The sequence below is a fragment of the Dipteris shenzhenensis genome, chromosome 4 (genome assembly GCF_047967505.1).
Source record: "Dipteris shenzhenensis isolate YYH24624 ecotype China chromosome 4, Dip_SZ_1.0, whole genome shotgun sequence".
Classification (NCBI taxonomy): domain Eukaryota; kingdom Viridiplantae; phylum Streptophyta; class Polypodiopsida; order Gleicheniales; family Dipteridaceae; genus Dipteris; species Dipteris shenzhenensis.
Window position 1 is genome coordinate 56,329,044 of NC_141599.1, and position 9,373 is coordinate 56,338,416.

Sequence of the window (9,373 nt, forward strand, 5' to 3'; positions counted from 1 at the left end):
TTTCAACATTAAAAAGTTTGATGGGACAAACTTTTCTTTGTGGAAAGAACAAATAAGGGATGTGCTTATTCAAAAGAAGCAGATTAAACCCTTGGCAAGGATTGAAGCTAAGCCTGCAAATGTGTCTGAGGATGATTGGAATGAGTTGGATGCATTAGCAAAGTCTACTATTAGACTTCATCTTGTAGAGTCAGTTTATTTCACAGTAGTAAATGAGCAGACTACGGAAGATTTGTGGAAGAAACTTTGTGCCACTTATGAGAAGGAAACTGCCTCTAATAAAGTTTACCTCATGAAGAGGTTGTTTGAGCTACAGATGAAGGAAGGGGTCTCCATTGCTTCTCACTTGAATGAATTCAATATTATTTTCAGTCAACTTCAGGCTCAGAAAATGAATTTTGATGCGGAGACTAAGGCAATATTTCTCTTATGTTCATTGCTATCCTCATGGGATACCTTCCGTACAGCTGTCAATAACTCTGCACCTGGTGGAGTGCTGAAATTTGATGATGTTGTGGGTAGCTTGTTGGCCGAGGAGATTAGACGGAAGTCTATGGATGGCAACAAGCAGGATGCAGCCTTAAATGTCCAAAGGGGCAGATCACAGTTCAGGGGGAAGTCTCAAGAAAGAGTGAAGTCACGTAGCAAATCCAAGGCACGGAACATTGATTGTTACCATTGTGGCAAGAAGGGCCATATGAAAAAGGATTGCTACAAGCTGAAAAGAGAGCAAAAGGATAAGAAAAAGAATGCAAATTGGGGTGCAAATCAAAAGGAAGAGAGTCCAAGGGAGGACAAAGGAAAAGTGAAGATCGAGGAGATCAATGCAGTCACACATGATAGTGACAATGATGTTCTCTTCATGTCTAGTTTATCTGCAGAGTTGCTTACCACTTCAGATGATGCATATTCCCAGGATTGGATTTTGGATTCTGGTGCTTCATTCCATGTTACTCCCCATAGGGAATGGTTCTCCACTTATGATAGTGGAAAGACAGGTTGTGTGCATCTTGGAAATGACTATGCATGTGACATAGTGGGTAGAAAACCAGATAGGCAGAAAGATCAAGGTCATGAGATTAGACAGAGGAGGTGAATACATGTCTTCAGCATTCATGAACTTTTACAAAAATCATGGCATACGAAGACAATTCACATGTGCAGATACTCCTCAGCAGAATACAATAGCTAAAAGGAAGAGTGGGACTTTAGCAGACAGTGCTAGAGCAATGCTTAGTGAAAAGCATCTTCCAAATCAATTTTGGGTAGAAGCAATAGCTACAGCTAACTACTTGCTTAATCGGCTTCCTACCGAACCGATACAAGGTATGACTCCTTATGAAGCATTCACTGGACACAAGCCACGCATTGGGCATCTCTGAATATTTGGTTGCATAGCATATGCCCACATACATGATGATCATCACAAAAAATTGGATGCAAAGTCACGCAAATGCATCATGGTTGGTTACAGTGAAGATAGCAAAGCATACAAATTGTATGATCCCATCAACCGCAAATCATTATCTCGAGAGATAATTTTTTATGAGGAATCAGAATGGAAAACCTCACCTACACAGGAGATAGAAGCATCGACTTCACAGTCATCTACAGAACAGGTTGATGAAGAAGAGCAAGAATTACCATCACACCAGGCAGAGCCATAGTAGCTTAGACAGTCTACTAGGGAAAGCAGACCTCCAACTATATTGACATATGCTTAGAAAGGCAAAGCAATTCAGGTGGAAACCACCAACTATGCTCTTATGACTACCATCATGGCTACAGAAGAGCCAGTGTACTTCGAATACGGAGTAGACAAGCCAGAATGGCAAATTGCTATGAATGAAGAAATGGATCCTTTGTATAAAAATAACACTTGGGAATTATGCGACCTTCCACTAGGAAAGAAGGCCATAGCAAACACATGGGTATACAAAGTGAAGTACAATCTGGATGGCAGTATTCAAAGATACAAAGCCAGATTAGTTGCAAAAGGATTTGCACAACAATATGGTCAAGATTATGATGAGACTTATGCTCCAGTAGCAAAGATGGATTTTATATGGTTCTTGGTATCACTAGCAACACTCAGCAAATGGAATGTGTATCAGCTCGATGTCAAGAATGCATTTCTCAATGGTTATCTAGACGAGGAAGTCTACATGCAACAACCAGTAGGTTATGTTGAACCAGGAAAGGAGAATAAGATTTGCCATCTCAAGAAAAGTCTCTACGGCTTAAAACAAGCACCCAGAAGTTGGTATAGCAGAATTGACAAGTATTTTGCTGATCTGGGATACATGAAATCCAATGTAGATCATACTCTCTACTACAAAGTTCAAGGGGAAGATATTACTATTGCACTTTTGTATGTAGATGATCTGATTGTGACAGGAAGCAAGGATAGCTTCATCAGAAAGCTAAAACAAGACTTATCTGCAGAGTTCCACATGAAAGATCTTAGACTTATGCACTATTGTCTTGGAATTGAGTTCTAGAGAGATTCAGATAGCACATTCATGAGTCAGCTCAAGTATGTTGACAGTCTCCTGAAGAAGTTTCATATGGCAGATTGCAAGATTGTAGCCACTCCCATGGAACAGAGTTTGAAACTTACTAAAGATTCAAAAAAGCCTACAGTCAATGACAGATACTACAGGCAGCTCATCAGATCTCTTATATATCTGACAATCATATAGCCAGATATTTGTTATGCAGTAAGCTCACTAGCACAATTTATGGCAAATCCAAAACAGTCTCATTGGAATGCAGCCAAAAGAGTCTTGAGATACATCAAAGGTACAAGATAGTTTGGGATAGAATACAGAGGAAGTCATCCACGGTTGCATGGATACTATGACAGTGACTATGCCAAAGATCATGAGACCAGGAGATCGACACAGGGATATGCATTTTTCCTTAGTCAAGGTGCTATATCATGGTTGTTAAATAAACAACCAACTGTTTCTTTGTCTTCGACTGAAGCATAATATAGAGCACTCACTACAGGTGCATGTGAGGCTATATGGCTCATAAGACTATTATTAGAAACAGATTACTTTGATGAGTCAAAGCCAACAACAATATACTGTGATAATCAATCGACTCAAGCATCGGCAAAAAATCCAGTATATCACTCCAAGACAAAGCACATTGATGTCAGAGAGCACTTCATCAGAGAAAGAGTGTTACTTGGTGACATCACACTATAGCATTGTTATAGCAAAGAAAATGTTGCAGACATCTTTACCAAACCACTCAGTAAAGAGTTATTCGAGAAACACCGACCAGCTCTTGGTTTGATGCAGAGGAAGGACATTCCCATTAAAGGGGTGTGATGAAATGTAATGCTCAGTCCTTCTTTGATTCCCCAGAATCATCATCTTGAGGGAAGGCCTACTTCATGATGTTGATCTTGAGGGAAAGTTCACACTCAACATCATGTGATCATGTGTGCATAGCACCATCATGTGATCATATGTGCATAGCACGATCCTTATAGAGTGTTATAAAGGAAAGGGTTAGATCCCCTAACCCTAACCCTAAAAGGGTTTGTATATATTCTATTTTTTCAACTAAATCTAGTGTACAGCTAGTCATTTGTGGTGTGCTCTCTAGCTGTGCCCTCTCTCCTCATCTCCACTCTTCTCCTCTCCCCTCTTCATATTTTGTCAGCTAACACATACCGTGCATCTAAATACATGCTAATTTTATCTAAATGACATTATTTGGATTGTTTGATTCACCTTGTTCTTCTACTTGGTTTTCCATAGTGGAGCAAACTTCAATATTGATGTGTGCCTTGTACTTCATTGATAGGAAAGGATTGAAAGGCACAATCCAATGATTGTCTACAACACCCTCTCTTACTTGTATCTTTCTACCATCATCTCTATGCATGTACACAGGATAACCATCATCCACAACAGGACATTGAGAGAAGGAATGTGGGTAACGTCGATTGCATTTGTCCTCAATCATGCAAACAATTGAGGCATTGAATGCACCACATGGTCCATGAGCATTACATTGCTTGATAATTGCATGCAACTTAGGAGATATTATCACATCAAGTATCTCTACACATACTAAGCGGTCATAGTGGCAAACCTCTATAGGTTCATATGCACCTTCTAAAATCAACAGTATATGTGAGTGTGACAAACCTCTCTTTAAAAATTCTATCACACAAACATATCCAACTACTTTGCCAAACAAATTATCCTTCGAAATTGATTGCATCATATCCTTGTGCTTTTGATAGAAGACATGTGTTGTTAGATCTAGACGATCTTATGCACTCTGGCCTGGCAAAAGTCCTTATGATATTTCAACCCATTTTGGATTGCAAGTAAATGTAATAAAATAAATCAGGTTTTCCTCTTTTCCTTGCAATCGCCATTGCATCTTGATATAATTGGCACATATACCTTGGTCCTCCTATAAATGATAATGGCAACACAACTCTACGTTGTACAGCATTGCCCAATAAATTAATTGCCCCATCATTTGAATTTACCATGTTCGTCAATCCTTGATAAACCTCTGCATGCAAAAATGCCTAATTGTTGCATATCCATATTAACCTAGATTCTTCCATGCTATTATATGCATCAAGAATGTATTGTTGGAGTAATCTTTGCCCATGTAGAAGGTATGCATTTGTATCTGTTCTCACTTGTAAACGGTATGCATAATATTGTCTTTGTGTGACACACTTGTGCGTCTATATATCATGCAATGATATGTTGCTAGGAACATCTCTATATCGCATGTCAGCCATCTTCCCCTTGAGAAAATAGAAGAACATACATGAGTGGCATGTATGATCGATGCAAATTAGATATTCTTTTGACATGTCCATTGTGGCTTAATATTTGAATGTCTCTATTTCCAACATCAAAGTCATCTCCTTGACTTGGTATGATAGCTCTACAACTTCAGTGGCAGTTGGAACTAAGTATTGCCTGTATGTTGTACGACTCTCATAGATCACCATTTTTACATTTGCATGTGGATTTGTTCTTAGAACTTCTCCTACAGCTACCAATGCAGTGGCATAAGGATTGCATGCATGCATCATTCTTTGTAACTCTTCCAAAATGCCTTGGTCCAACCAAACTAGGCATCCCATTCAAACGATGTTCCAGTTCATGATATATGTCATAAACATATAGTTGTGCAAACCATGGGACCTCTTGTCTATTCTCAGCAGGCAATAACGTGATATACACTGCCATGAACTCGAAAGTTATGTATTCCTCCATTTCCTGAAAATATTTCTTTAGTTTGAGCACCTAGGGAGACAAAATCCATCACACTATTGTAACCTTATGTTCTTTTTAAATGCTTTGCTTCTAGAGTCATTGCAATGTAAAAGCTTTTAAGATTTATGGTGGATCTTATGATGGTAATAAGTTTACATGACCAACTTTACAGCAGTGCTTTCCCAAAACTTGATGCATGCTTGTTCTTGTCTCTTGCTTCCATAATTTAGCATTGCAGAAACTGCAAATTTGATTCATCGGTCCCAGTGACTGAAGTGTAGGAGTACAAAACACCAATGGATATAGAGATGGGTGTTGTATATCATCTTTTAAAGGAAATTGAAAGAGGATAGAGAGATACTCATTTTTATTTGAAATGGTACCCATGTTTTTGGCAATGCGTCCTCTTGCTATTGATCGTCTAGATGACCTAGTTGTTGCAAGCAGATTGGATTGTCTGTTGCATTTCTTTCTAGAGATTAATATTCTTGCAAATTCACTGCTCCATTAGAGAAATATTCCACATTTCTCATTGCGTTCATAGTAGCATTTAATTTGAAGATTGTTCTTTGTTTAGCAAGATGATGACGTGCTTAACATGTCAATTGCAAAATTCTTCTCCTATGAAGACATAATGATTGTGGTTCCACCATCTCCTGAAAACTAATAGGACTATATATATTTTTATCTCTCTCTTGATGTAACACAATTTGTTGAACTTTTGTAGATTACATTGAGCTACTTCTAATTTTTTGTTATTGCAAATGAATAATACTAAAAGGATCAAAGTATGAGTTATCTAAGAGAATTTTGCTTATAATATAATTTCAAAACAGTCCCACCAATGTAAAATCATTAACCATGGCTTGCACCATGGTATAGCATATGAGTCATTATTGTCATAATAGCTGTCATCCAATTTAAAGTAATTAGTGGAAATTTTTTGTTATATAGGTGTAAGTCTATGTCCTTTCCAAAAGACTCATTGTATGTGGACGTTTTTTTATAGTTATGTAATAAAATAGTTTTTAAATGTTTTAATACTCTACTATTTCAATTATGACATTTATAATTAGCTTACTAAAGTAGTCAATATTTCACTACAAATGTATATGTATATGATAGTTATTATATTCTTTCATATCAAGTTGCTTTAATTTTGAGGACGCCTAAAGAAGTTTTATGTTCTAGAGAGAGATTTTTTTAAATGGGTTCTTATGAGCAATATTGTAATTTAATGTAAACATATTAACTCCATGAGGTTTTGCATGTTAAATCTTCTTGCTATAGTAATTTATCAAGAGGTTTTGCATGTTAAATCTTCTTGCTATATATAGTAATCTATCCATGAGGTTTTGCATGTTAAATCTTCTTGCTTTGTTAATTTATGTAAACTTATCAAGACCAAGAGGATTTGATATATTCTAATGTGGAGTTTGTAAAAATTTTATGCTCATGTTATCCTTTGAAAAAATCAAAGGAATTATATAATAAGAGCATTAAATATAACTAAATTTCTCTTACAAATTAATTTTCAATTTTAAGATAATATTGAGCATCTACAAATTGTTGTTATTGCTAATGAAAATTGAGCAATCTAAAATTCCAAAAGAGAAAATTTTAGATTGCTCAAATTATGAATATAAATTTATTTAGTAAGAGATGCATTAAGCTCATCATCATACTAAATGAACTACTGATTAGTAAACTAAGAAACTTTATGGAGTGTTCTTGTTTCAATTTCAATATTAATAACGACATATCAAGGTAAGTTCAAAAGCCACTTGTTGCAACTTGGTCCAACTTACGACTCATTTTCATCCATAATTGCTGCCATTTGGTTCAAGCTAACATTAAACGTTGACACCTTAGTGCACAACATTTTAGCTTGTTCCTTTAAGATGTTGACTTGTAGCCTACATCCATTCTCACACACAACAAAACCATCCTCAATTCTTCTTAGAAGATATTGCATGTGGTTGTTGCCTTCACGCTCTCTTCAATGCAGCAAATCCTTGCATTCATATTTTTAAATGATTTCCCCATGTTCTCTCTTATTGCTCTATCATCATCTGAATTTATTTTGTTCCATAAGGAGTTCAAATATTTGAATTTTTTAACATTTTTGTTGCACTCACACAAATCTTGAATGGACTTTTACTTTTTTTCAAAGACAATATTGCTTTGTCTTGAAAATGAAGGGTGACTGGTCGATTCTTTTGTTGTATATGTGTAATTCTTTGGAATTGTCAATCGTCTCATTGTATGTAGATGTTCTTGTTTACCTATAGACTTTAGATTTTTTGCAATGTCAAATTGCTTTTGCTAAAAGATGACATGCACTTATGCGTTTTTTGGGTTTCACATTGTGATTCTTTTCAATTTCCAAAGACTTTGTCTTTCAAGGATTGATGACATGACTATATCATCAATGTCCTCTTCATTGTTTGGAACAATAACCGTAGTCATATTCACAATTGTAAAAATTGAATTAAAAAATATATATTTATGATTTAAGTAAATATATGCGTCTATGGGCATACACCTATATGTTTATGTGTTTTTATAATTTATATATATAGTTAGATAGTTAGTTAGTTCTTATTATCATTATTAATCTTTTTTAATCTCTTAGTATAGATATGTATATATACATGGCACCTAATTTGTTTGAGTAAGAAAACAAAATATAATCATAAATTTTTTATTTAAAAAAACATAATACATTTTACCTAAATAAATGAATTGCTAGCATGCAAACAATATTTATGTTATAAACTCATTCTTTTACTTCATTTTATTATTTTAAAATGCAACTTATATATATATATATATTTAAAAGATACATGTAAAAAGAAGGGGGGGAGAGAGAGAGAGAGAGAGAAAGAGAGAGAGAGAGAGAGAGAGAGAGAGAGAGAGAGAGAGAGAGAGAGAGAGAGATTAAATCACCAACCTGATGTAATGAAGGAGGCAATGGGAGGTTATGGTGTACTGATTGCTGGAGATCCAATAATGATTACATGGGAGTAACTATAATGAAAAACTGATATAGTTTGAGTTAAGTTGAGTATGCATCTATATTTATTTGGTACATATTATCATTATTTGTATGTCTATTACTAAGAGATACATAGATTGATGTAGTAAAAAAATAACGGATGGAAGTAAAGGAAATAAATGCGACCAACCTGATGTAATGAAGGACACAATGGGAGATAATGGTTAAGTGAGGCTTAAGATCCATTGATGATGATTGTATGGGAGTACCTACAATGACAACATGCAGATGATGGTTTGGCTAAACATGTAAATTCTCATTTCCATGTAATTTTTTATCTTTGAAATGAACGTTGATTCCTATACTACTTAGGTAATATTATTTGCGTGAAATTTTTACAGATAATCCCAATTTGCAATGACATCATTGCCGATTATGTTTCTAATCATTTCTCATTGCAAGTTTTTATTGTGAGGAAGAATTCTATTCTTCTTCTTTTTTTAATAGCATTCTAATCAAGTGCCAATTGGCAAGATATCAAGTTTTATAAATGAAAAGCATATAGCTAGAGCTAGTTGGATTAGGAACTTCTATATAAATGTAATGGTAATGATTGGCCATTATGAAAATAATAAAACATATATACTTATTAGTTAAATTATTTGTTAGAGAATGCTACATTTTTTATATCATTCAATTTGCCATAAACACAATTTGAAAGTACATTTGAACTAAAAATCCTCACATATGATACTTTGAATATTTTTCAAATTGATTTGCTCATAGCTAAATATTATCATTATTTGTATGTCTATTAGTATAGATACATATATACATGGCACATAGATTGATGTTTTAAAAAAATACAAGATAACATAAATAGATTTTTAAATATAAACATATGTAGATGGTACGTAAATCATTCAAGTGGCAGCATTCTAAATTTATTTAATTTTTAAATAAATGTTTAGACACATTTAATTTTTTAGAAATAACTTTAAAAAAAGAAGAAGAGAGATACATGTAGAAAGTTGTGTGTGTGTGTGTGTGTGTGTGTGTGTGTGTGAGAGAGAGAGAGAGAGAGAGAGAGAGAGAGAGAGAGATG